Genomic DNA, 9,537 nt, shown 5'->3' with positions numbered 1-9,537 from the left:
TTGCCACATGAGTGTTTCATAGCAGGGTATGACATTGGCCAAGTGATGTACCTACCCTCCCTGTACCTGTTTCTAGCAACTGTGAAATGGGGGTTCTAGAGTTGTGAAGATTAAAGGAGCTAATACACGTAAAGCACCAAGAACAGTGCTGGATACAAGGTAATAGGTGCTTCTACTTAGTCTTCACTATGCTCATGTGAAGTGGATGTATTTATTTATTTATTTAGAGACATGGTCTCTATCACCCAGACGGGAGTGCAGTGTTGAGTTATGACTTAGCTCTTTACAGCTTTGACCTCCCCAGCTCAAGTAACCTTCCCACCTCAGCCTCCCAAGTAGCTCGGGAAGCTGAGGTGGGAAGAGTGCCCCTCAAATAAGACTCTAGATATCGGTGCCTTTCTCTGAAATTTTTGAAACAAAATGCCTAATTTTAAAAAAATTAGTTTTGGTAGGGATGGGGTCTCACTATGTTTCCCAGGCTGATCTCAGACTCTTGGGCTCAAGCCATCCTTCCTCCTTGGCCTCCCAAAGCGTTAGGATTATAGGCATGAGCCACTGCACTTGGCCATCATGGGTGTTGATATATTCAACTTAACACAGAAAACAGGCAGTTGTACACAACAACTTGCCCAAGGCCACACACTACAAAGAACTGGATAGCCAACAATCAGTTCCATTGTGTGTGTCTGCAGAGCCCCAAGCCCTTTCCCCTTGACTTTGCTGTCTCTTGGCATCTGTTAGCTTCTTAGCAGTCATCAAGTCACCCCCATCATGTTACAGAGGAGGACACAGACCTCCAGGGTAACTGACTGACTTGAATTCTCACACATCTGTGCAGAGCGGGGACTGGAATTCAGTCCACCTAAATGTGTTTGGAAGAAAGTCAAGTGTTTTTGACTACATCTAATATCTGAAAGATAGATGAGAGACAGAAGCAAGAACGAATAATGTGCCGGGCACGGTGGCTCAAGCCTGTAATCCCAGCACTTTGGGAGGCCGAGGCGGGTGGATCACAAGGTCGAGAGATCGAGACCATCCTGGTCAACATGGTGAAACCCCGCCTCTAATAAAAATACAAAAAATTAGCTGGGCATGGTGGTGCGTGCCTGTGATCCCAGCTGCTCAGGAGGCTGAGGCAGGAGAATTGCCTGAACCCAGGAGGCGGAGGTTGCGGTGAGCCGAGATCGCGCCATTGCACTCCAGCCTGGGTAACAAGAGCAAAACTCCATCTCAAAAAAAAAAAAAGAACGAATAATGTTTGAAGTAGGCTGTGAAGAATTAAAAACATGAGAACATGGAAATTCATAAACACCCTCTTCAATATGATTCCTTTTGGATAACCTGAGACCCAAACAGGACAGAAAATCACAGGCCAAAGTCACCTGAAGGAAGGCTGACAACCATGGCAGACAACAGGGATGTTGCTCTCTATTCATCCTAAGAGCAGTACATTCTGTCCTGGAACATGGCATCTTTCTTTATACAGACATGTAAGACTATCTCCAAGAGAAGAGTTGCTACCACTAACCCCAATAAGCTGCCTTGAAAGAGTGGGTGTTGGAAAATTAATCTGAGTAATTAGGAAACAAAATTTGAAATAAAAAATTCCATGAACAATACCAGCAAAACCCATAACTAGACACAAATTTCATAAGAAATTTGCAAGACCTGTAAAAAGAAAAATATACAGGATTACAGAATTATAAAAGTTCCAAATCATTGAAGAAATACACCACAGTCCTGGATGGAAGAGTTAATATTGTAAATATATCATGCCTTGGTGGCGCGTGCCTGTAATCCCAGCTACTCAAGAGGCTGAGGCAGGAGAATTGACCGAACCCAGGAGGCGGAGGTTGTGGTGAGCCGAGATCGCGCCATTGCACTCCAGCCTGGGTAACAAGAGCAAAACTCCATCTCAAAATAAATAAATAAATAAATAAATAAATAAATAAATAAATCATGCCTTCCTAAATTAATTGATAAATTATAAGCAAATCCAAGTAAAATTGTAACAATATTTTTTTTTACATTTTTAAAAAAATGAGACGAGATCTTGCTGGTTGCCTGGGCTAGTCTCAAACTTCTACACTTGATCTTAGCCAAAAGGCTGAGAAGTGATTAGTCTTGAACTTCTAAGCTCAAGACCTCTTCCTGCTTCAGCCTCTCAAAGTGCTGGGACTACAAGTGTGAGCCACAATGCCTAGCCATAACAAGATTTTTTTTCTTTTTCAGACTGGGTCTCACTCTGTTGTCCAGGCTGGAGTGCAGTGGGGTGATCTCAACTCACTGCAACCTCTGCCTCCCATGTTCAAGTGATTCTCCTGCTTCAGCCTCCTGAGCAGCTGGGATTACAGACATTCGCCACCATGCCCAGCTAATTTTTTTTTTTTTTTTTTAGTAGAGACAGGGGTTTCACTATCTTGGCCAGGCTGGTCTTGAACTCCTGACCTCAGGTGAGCCACCTCTTCGGCCCCTGAAAGTGCTGGGATTACAGGTGTGAACCACTGTGCCTGGCCCTATTTTTTGTATTTTTAGTAGAGATGGGGTTTCACCACATTGGCCAGGCCAATCTTGAACTCCTGACCTCAAGTGATCAGCCCTCCTCGGCCTCCCAAAATGCTGGGATTACAGGCACTGTGCTCAGCATACAGATCAACTTCTTGATTCTTTTCTCCTTTGTGTCTGTTGGGACTGGAATGTCCCCAATAGCTTCTTCACTCATTTGTCTAGTACTTACATGGGGATGGCAGAAACAGCTGATGACTGAACATCTGTTTCACTCCATATAAATAGCTTGGGCTTCCTCACAGCATGGCAGTTTCAAGATAGGCTTCTTATATAAAGTTAAAAAATGAAGACAAAGTCTTCAAGAAATCCATTTTATAAACAAGAAATCCAGTCTGATCTTTGATTTATAATAACATTCATTGAAATACAGCATACCAAGTCGGGCTGGTTCTGTTACCAGTAGAGGGTCTTGACACAAGTTGTCCAAGCTCTCAGCATTTTGAACAAAGAACTGGACAAAATGCACACCAAAGCAAGGTAAGAACAAAAGCAGAGATTTATTGAAAGTACACTTCACAGTGTGGGAGCCGGCCAAGAAGCAGCTTAAGGGCCTGGATACAGAAACTTCTAGGGTCCAAACACCCCTTAGGGGTTTCCATTGGCCACTTGGTGTTCACCCCATGTAAATGAAGTGGTGGCCTACAATCAGTCTCATTGTTTACAGACAGCAACAAATCTGAAGCAGGAGAATTGCTTGAACCCGGGAGGTGAAGGTTGCAGTGAGCCAAGGATGCACCATTGCACTCCAGCCTGGGCAACGAGTGCGAAACTCTGTTTCAAAAACAACAACAACTAAAAAGTCTGATTCTGATCGGTTGCAAAAAGCAATTTTTTTGTTCAATTTCTTATTTGCCCCTCAGAAAAGGTGGGCGTTGGCAAAGAGAGTAGCCTCTGGTCCTTTTGTTATTTATGGGAGGAAAGTTGGGGGTTTTCTTTTCATTTAGTTCTGGGAAGTCAGGGTGAATCGGCCTTTGGTTCCATGCCTCAGTTCAAATACATAAAACCTAATACCTATATGAGCACCATCCACAACTAATCAATGGCAGTGTCTATTTGTTTGACTTTGATTCTATTTTGCAAGAAATAAAAGCATTGGCTCCAAGTGCAAATTCTCCAAACAAACAAGATAGAGGTTACAAGGCCTTTTAGGACCTTAACCTGGAGGTCACACTGCATATGTATTTCACTGTATTTCATTGGTAGCAGTCATAATCTGCCCAGGTACAAGGCAGAGGGACAGACACCCCACTTCTTGATGGGATGAGTGGCAAAAAAAGAATCTGTGACCATGTTTAAAACCCAGAAGATTTGGCTGTTACAGATTTGTGAAATGTTAAAAAGTTAAAAATTATTAAAACAAAAAACCCAGGAGACAAGGTAGTGGAAGTGTGTCTCTCTCATTCACTGACCAAGATGAGGGGCCCCTATTCCTTCACTACTGACCTTCAGTCTCCCTTCCCCTTAAAAAGTGGTCTTACCAAAAGTAGATAAAATCCACAAAGATGGGAAGAAACCAGTGCAAAAACGCTGAAATAGCCAAAAACCAGAATGCCTCTTCTCCTTCAAGGGATCACAACTCCTCACCAGCAAGGGAGCAAAACTTGATGGAGAAAGAGTTTGAGGAACTTAAAGAAGCAGGCTCCAGAAGGTGGGTAATAATAAACTTCTCCAAGCTAAAGGAGCATGTTCTAACCTCATGCAAAGAAACTATGAACCTTGACAAAAGGTTAGATGAAATGCTAACTAGAATGAGGAACATAAACGACTTGATGAAGCTGAAAAACACAGCATGAGAACTTTGTGAAGCATATGCAAGTTTCAATAGCTGAATCAATCAAGCAGAAGGAAGGATACCAGAGATTGAAGATCAACTCAATGAAATAAAACAAGAAGGTAAGATTAGAGAAAAAAGAGTGAAAAGAAATGAACAAAGTCTCCAAGAAATATGGGATTATGTGAAAAGACCAAATCTATGTTTGATCGGTGTACCTGAAAGTGATGGGGAGAATGAAACAAAGTTGGAAAACAATCTTCAGGATATTATCCAGGAGAACTTCCCCAACCTAGCAAGGCAGGGCAATGTTCAAGTCCAGGAAATACAGAGAACACCACAAAGATATTCCTCAAGAAGAGCAACCCCAAGGCACACAATCATCAGATTCACCAGGGTTGAAATGAAGGAAAAAAATGCTAAGGGAAGCCAGACAGAAAGGTCGGGTTACTCACAAAGGGAAGCCCATCACACTCACAGCAGATCTCTTGGCAGAAACCCTACAAGCCAGAAGAGAATGGGGGCCACTTTTCAACACCCTTAAAGAAATGAATTTTCAACCCATAATTTCATATCTAGCCAAACTAAGCTTCATAAGTGAAGGAGAAATAAAATCCTTTACAGCCAAGCAATTGCTGAGAGTTTTTTAAATTTTTTAATTTTTTTTTATTTTTTGCTGAGAGATTTTGTCACCACTAGGCCTGCTTTACAAGAGCTCCTACAAGAAGCACTAAACATGGAAAGGAACAACCAGTACCAGCCACTGCAAAAACATACCAAATTGTAAAGACCATCGACACGATGAAGAAACTGTGTGAACTAACAGGCAAAGGAACCAGCTAGCATCAAAATGGCAGGATCAAATTCACATATAACAATATTAACTTTAAATGTAAATGGGCTAAATGCCCCAATCAAAAGACACAGACTGGCAAATTGGATAAAAAGTCTAGACCCATCGATGTGTTATATTTAGGAGGCCCATCTCACGTGCAAAGACATAAACAGGCTCAAAATAAAGAGATGGAGGAAGATTTACCAAGGAAATGGGAGCAAAAAAAAGCAGGGGTTGCAATCCTAGTCTCTGATAAAACAGAAAAGGAAAATTTAAATTCCATAACATTTAATCAAATATAATTGGAGTAAAATGCCTCATTTTGTCTTTTCATGAGGAAAGACAATATTTTTCATATTAGTAAAAATAAAATGCATTTCAAATGAAATGCCGGTTAAATTTGCTATTTTGTTTATGACTGGAATTCAAAGCTAAAAGTAGGAACAAAGAGCATGTGGTACAGGTAAAAGAAAACCCTAAGTCAAAGATCAAAGAAAAGATGTAGTCAAGTAAAAGAGGCGAGAGTCCAAAGCTTGGGGCAGTGGCAAGTAGCAAATGCTTAGAGTGACAGAAGCTCCCGGAGTCCAAACGTACCCTACGATGAAAGGCAGGAAAAGCACCCATTTTAAATGACTGCTATGTTGCTCAGGATGGTCTTGAACTCCTGGGCTGAAGCAGTCCTCCTGCCTCAGCATCCCTAATAGGTGGGTCTACCGTTGCATGCCACCACAACCAGCTAATATTTAAAAATTATTTCTTGTGGAGATGGAGTCTTGCTATATTGCCCAGGCTGGTCTCAAAATCCTGGTTTCAAGTGATCCTTCCACCTCAGCCTCCCAAAGTGCTGTGATTAAAGGCATGAGCCACCATGCAGGGCCTAGACTTGAAAGTCTTAACATTGTACATTTCACCAAATGTCACTTTGAAAACAAGGCACAGATAACTGGCCCCTTGAGTGCGAAGGAAACTATAAGAGTTAGGAACTGAAAGAAGCCCCAGAGACAGAGTCTAGTACCCATGAGACCTAAAACCAGTAGTAAGGGTTTTTTATCTAAGATTCAAATTTATTTTTTCTCTGTAACGGTCAAAGAGTTATCTGCAGCTGAGGATGAGAAAATACAGTAAGTCTTCACTTAACATCGTTGATAGGGTCTTGGAAACTGGCACTTAAAGGGGAAAAAATATGTAATGAAACTGATTTCTTTTTGTCTTCAACCTTTCTTTTTGTCCTCAACCTTTTTTTTTTTTGAGATGGAGTTTCACTCTTATTACCCAGGCTCGAGTGCAGTGGCACGATCTCGGCTCACCGCAACCTCCGCCTCCTGGGTTCAGGCAATTCTCCTGCCTCAGCCTCCTGAGTAGCTGGGATTATAGGCACGCGCCACCATGCCCAGCTAATTTTTTTTTGTATTTTTAGTAGAGACGGGGTTTCACCATGTTGACCAGGATGGTCTCGATCTCTTGACCTTGTGATCCACCCGCCTCGGCCTCCCAAAGTGCTGGGATTACAGGCTTGAGCCACCGCGCCCGGCTGAGGCTTACTTCTCTTAACTACTTACTTTTCATCGAAGCCCTAAAGTAGCAATTCTTAGTCTTTTTGGTGATTTTTAGAACTTGATGAAAGCTATGAACCCACTTACTAGAACATACACATACAAAAACAGAACACACACACACACACACACACACACACACACACACGCATATAGTATCAAAAGGTTTACAAAAATCTCCGAACACATGGACCCTCTAGAACTGCACTGGCCAATATGGTAGCCATATGGTAATACTTGGCAAGACTAACTCCATTTTAAGTGCTCAGTGGCCACCATCACAGAAAATTCTATTGGATAGCACTGCTCCAGACATGGAAGCAGTTTAAGAATCCTGGCCCTAAAGAACCCCTACAGATCTGCTGGCCTATTAACACCACTCCTAGTCTAATAGCAGATATTCTGTTTTCCACATATTGGCAGACCACAAAGAAATGGAGGAGGACTACTACCACTAATTTTTAATAAGCCTGAAAGTTCATCTGCTTTTAAGTACCCATTAATAGCATAAAATCACAGGGGCCTTAGATAGCAAATTATTAATCCTTCATTCTCCCTATCTCAAGGTATGTGTAGTTCTGCAAACATTCCCATACCCCAGATTCTGCAATAATCATCTGAGTGGTTTTTTTTGAGATAAGGTCCACATTTAGGAATTTGCTGTGCATGCATATCAGCTACTATTTATTGGATTCATACTATGTGCCAGGTAGTACTCATGTTGCTCAGCTCATTTCATCCTAACCCAGTGTTAGGACGTAAGGTGGGTATAGTATTATTCCCTCAAAACAGACGAGGAAAATTAGGCTTGTGGTTTAGTGAGATTACATAATTTGCCTGAGATTACATAGTAAATGTCAGAGAAAAGTGGTTTTTAGGCTAGTTTTTTGCAATTGGTTATGAGTCTAGAATCTGTCTCTTGAAATAGGGATGTCTAATGACCCTGCCATTGCACTCCAGCCTGGGTGGCAGAGCAAGACCCTGTCTCAAAAACAAACAAACTAAAAAGGAATGCCTAAAACCACCAGAATGGTCCTAGGGAGCTCTGAGGTCACATGTCTAAACAAGGCTTTCCAAAGTGGACTTTGAACATTATGGGGTCGCTGGCTCTGCATTTGCCACGACAGCCTGTGGAGCTGTCATCTTCCCTAGAGTAAAATAGAAAAAAAAAGTCCACAAATAATAAAAAAAAGAAAAAAATACCAAAAAAAAAAAAAAAAAATCCTGTGTAGTGGCTCATGCTTGTAATCCCAGCAATTTGGAAGGCCGAGACAGGCATATTACTTGAAGTCAGGAATTCGAGACCAGCCTGGCCAACATGGTGAAACCCCATCTCTACTAAAAACGCAAAAACTAGACGGGCATAGTAGTGGGCGTCTGTAATCACAGCTACTCGGGAGGCAGAGGCAAGAGAATGTTGGAACCCGGAAGGCAGAGGTTGCAGTGAGCCGAGATCACGCCATTGCACCCCAGCCCGGTCAACAAGAACGAAACTCCGTCTCAAAAAAAAAAAAAAAAAAGAAGAAGAAGAAAAGAAAACTGAAAATATCAGTACTCTTTTCACCTAGTTATCCCAAAACGACCCTTTTCAATCCCATACTAATCTCATAGTAGCCTCACCTTTGGAGACCGACTAGCTGTGTGACCCTAGGCAAATGACTTATCTCAGTGCCGCCACCTGTAGGAAGGGGCTGCTATTAGCATCTACTTCATACAAACGTGTTTTCAGAATCGATCTGCATATAAGCAAGCGGTCAATGTAAGGTTACTGGTTGTTAATTCAATCCCAGGACGCTTCTATTTGCGGATCTCACGGCCCCGGGGACCTGGGCCGCCTCACAACTGGGCAGCCCGGCTCACAGACACAAAACCCACAAACGCGCCCAACAGGGAATCGGCCCTGCGACCCTCCTGCCACTTGCCCCCCACGATCAAAGCCCACGGCCTAGCTGGAAGCCGATCCCGACCTTGCTGGGCTGGGCAAGAGACTGGAACTTAGAGAATGAACGGCAGGCGCCGCACGTCCTGCACAGGTTTAAAATCCTTTCTCAAATCGGAATCAGGTGCCGCGAGCCCGGCCTTGAGCGCTCCTCTGGGACGTCCAGCTGCAAAAGTGAGCCCAGAGCCCAGCAGGGGGTCTCCGCGGTCCCGAGCCTCACTGCCCACCCGGCCGCGGGGCTTCAGAATCGCGCATCTCGCGGGCGTTCTCCCAGGGCGCGCGCGCGCAGTGGCGAGGCGCCCCCACGGACTGCATCTCCCAGCAGGCCAAGGGTCGCAGGCCACAATCTCCCCTTGTCTAAAGTCCCCTGTATGAGAGTCAAGTATCTGCCAAGTGGCACAGTTGGCACACTGACGGGCGAACGGCTAGCTCCCTGGCCTCCCTAATGCCGAGGAGGCCCTGGCTTCTGGAGCCGCCGAGGTCCCAGGGGCGAGTGGGATCCTCGTCAGCCAGCCCAGAGTAGCCGAAGAGGGTAGGGCCCGCCTTGGGGAAGGATTCCTCGCGAGAAGTTTATTAACAATTCAAAGGCCGGGCGCGGTGGCTCAAGCCTGTAATCCCAGCACTTTGGGAGGCCGAGGCGGGTGGATCACGAGGTCAAGAGATCGAGACCATCCTGGTCAACACGGTGAAACCCCGTCTCTACTAAAAATACAAAAAATTAGCTGGGCATGGTGGCGCGTGCCTATAATCCCAGCTACTCAGGAGGCTGAGGCAGGAGAATTGCCTGAACTCAGGAGGCGGAGGTTGCGGTGAGCCGAGATCGCGCCATTGCACTCCAGCCTGGGTAACAAGAGCGAAACTCCATCTCAAA

General features: G+C 44.1%; 1 pseudogene; it reads right to left on the bottom strand.

Moving 5' to 3' along the window:
- Positions 1–1,952: 1,952 nt before the first annotated feature.
- On the bottom strand, positions 1,953–2,119 carry LOC120367508 (U2 spliceosomal RNA; annotated as a pseudogene).
- Positions 2,120–9,537: the final 7,418 nt, after the last annotated feature.

Source organism: Saimiri boliviensis, chromosome 12, assembly GCF_048565385.1.
Source record: "Saimiri boliviensis isolate mSaiBol1 chromosome 12, mSaiBol1.pri, whole genome shotgun sequence".
In the NCBI taxonomy this organism is placed as follows: Eukaryota; Metazoa; Chordata; class Mammalia; order Primates; family Cebidae; genus Saimiri; species Saimiri boliviensis.
This window is presented reverse-complemented; position numbering and strand designations above follow the sequence as displayed.